The sequence below is a fragment of the Octopus bimaculoides genome, chromosome 23, assembly GCF_001194135.2.
Source record: "Octopus bimaculoides isolate UCB-OBI-ISO-001 chromosome 23, ASM119413v2, whole genome shotgun sequence".
In the NCBI taxonomy this organism is placed as follows: domain Eukaryota; kingdom Metazoa; phylum Mollusca; class Cephalopoda; order Octopoda; family Octopodidae; genus Octopus; species Octopus bimaculoides.
Window position 1 is genome coordinate 26618816 of NC_069003.1, and position 3014 is coordinate 26621829.

Sequence of the window (3014 nt, forward strand, 5' to 3'; positions counted from 1 at the left end):
TGTGTGTGTGTGTGTGTTGTTATGAAGAGGGGGGTACACAGAAGCTGTTTGCAGAAATAGTAAAATGCTGAGTTTGTCCCATTCACTACATTCCAAGTTCAAATCCAGCCAGAGTTGATTTGCATCACTTCCGGTGGGCTTGATAAAATAAATACCGGGATAATCTATATAAGGTGGGGCAGGTGCAATGCGTAACTGGTACTTTATTTATCGACCCTGAAAGGATGAAAGGCAAAGTCGACCTCAGCGGAATTTGAACTCAGAACGTAACAGCAGACGAAATACAGCCAGCTCGCCACCTTATGTCAAATGTAATATATATTTCTTTGCATTGTTTTGAATTAAACATTTAACATCTTATAGCTTAGTGATTAGAGTATTTGGCTCATGATTGTAAGGTTGTGAGTTCAATTCCCAGTGGTTTGTTGCGTCCCTGGGCAAGACACTTATTTTCCACGTTGCTTCAGTCCACTCAACTGGAAAAAATCAGTAGCACCTGTATTTCAAAGGGCCGCCCTTGTCATATTCTGCATCATGCTGGATCTCCTTGAGAACTATGTTAAAGGTACACGTGTCTATGGAGTACTCAGCTACTTGCACGTTAATTTCACAAGCAGGTTGTTCCACTGGCTGCGTCAACTGGAACCTTTGTAGCCGCAACCGACAGAGTGCCAGGGTTTTGTTGCTTAAAGATTTTGATGATATGATTGTTTATTTTCAGCATGACATTATAGGGTATGTGTGAGAGGTCGGATCTAGCTGGTCTGAGCATAAAACTGATAGAGTATTTGGGTTGGATACAGCCAGTTTAAATGTTAAAGGGGTTAAAAAAAAAAGGAGAAAATCATTAGAGCATACAGACAGTATTTCTTTAGAAATATAGTCAAAAAATGTTTAAGTGTGAAGCTGCAATACCATCCCTTAGTGTTGGTCTTGTACTTGTGGTAACATTCGCCGGGGGTGGGTTGAACCAGCTCCCATCAATGAGTTCACCACAACCAACAGTAGCTTGAAAATTTTTACAAATACCCTACTGGGAGAGGAAGCGTGTTGGATAGTATAGATGCTATAACTGTAGTCATCATTTATCGTGGAGGTGCGGAGTTCATGTTCGGAGTCGGAGTTTCGGCTAGTGTTGGTCTTCATTCAGCTCTGTTAGTGGGTCAAGAACTATATCTTCACTCCAAAGAATAATCATGTAGTTTATATTAATAATCCATGACGTTCTGCTGTCAAATAGAATGGTTTCTGGCACATGGCCATAAACTATGAAAGAGCTCTAATAAAGCAGACATGGAAAAAAAAATCTATTCAGACTATTTTTAATGACGAAGTCAGGACAGGAACAAAAGAGGTTGAGACCAGAAACCAACAGCACTTCAGTTTTTTTTTTTTTCCTATTTGAGTTTACCTTCTCCTAGAAAGAAGTTCTAAAGAGAGCTAGGGGTCCTTCACTCCCAATTGTCTATACACTAGTTAACCCTATAGATATTAATTTTACTTGCGTCTCTATCTTAGTAGAAACCGATGGATAAAGAAATCAAACTACATAAACAAACGGCAGCAAAACTGTTGAGAAATTAAATAACACTAAACATATTCAACAACAATAATAAATTTAATTTATCCCCGACAATTTTTAGTTTTACCAATTTTGAGAATATCGTTCCTGTTTAAAATTTCTTACCTACTTGACAATTGCATTTCTAGTTCTGCCTTGAAGGCAGCTTTACTTCTTGGATTCACATTTTTGTGCACAACGATGTTGGTAAACCTCCGTTAACAGCGCCGTATACAGGTCCTTTCCATTTTCTTTCACGCATGGATAAATTTTTCACTATAGACCTTAATGGTCGTAAAGACACTATATCAGTGGAGAGACTAAAAAAGGCCTTCATAGAGAAAACTGTCCTTGTTCCCACTGCAGACGACACACACACACAGCATTACAAACACAGCCCACACACCCACCTTCACATTCCATGACCACCATTGGGATCAATCAGGTACCAGACAAGGATTCCGGATTATTTTTCCTGATTTTTTTACTTAATTTTTGAGAGCGGTCGGGTTCATTTTTAGTATTCTTGTTTGTGAGAGCAGTCGAGTTTATTTCAGATATTCTCATTTTAAAAATCATCTCCGGCTAATCGTTGAGAGAACACTAGTGTTGCCTTGGTGGAGGTTTGCATTCTCTCAGTGCTCTTATCATTATTATTATTATCATATTACTATTATTATTATTATTATTATTATTATTATTGACACTGTTGCTTTATCAGGCTAAATCTAACTCTGCAATTGTCCCTACACCGATTTACAATGGAAAGACCCCTGTCTCTACATTCATTTAATCACTTGTAAACCCTCTCCTTTCCCTTTAATCAATCATGAATCAAATTAATTTATTCTGTTTACAATTAATATCAGCAAAGTCTTTCCTCGCACATCTAACTGGATAGAAGAACGAGAGTAGAAAACAATGAAGGTAACTAGAGTACAAAGTAACAAGAGTACAGACCTCATGAACCAGGTATGGATTTACACATGTGTCCATTTTCCTCTGTTCGCATATGTTATTACCATATGTTACCCCTGTGCAGTCAATGTAGTGACATGTGTGACTAAACAGCCATACATGGGATTAATTCAAGCGAGACGAGACGGAATGAACAATTTGGTACAGCTGTTGGATGCTGATTATATAGAACGGCTGACTGGACATTTGGCTTGTTTCGGTGACGGTATTTTACTTTCTGGGGGTGGCTGTGTGCTAAGTAGCTTGCTTACCAGCCACATGGTTCCGGGTTCAGTCCCACTGCGTGGCAGCTTGGGCAAGTGTTTTCTACTATAGCTTCAGGCTGACCAAAGCCTTGTGAGTGGATTTGGTAGACGGAAACTGAAAGAAGCCCGTCGTATATATGTGTGTGTGTGTATATATATATATATATATATATATATATATATATATATATATATATATATATATATATATATATATATATATACATATA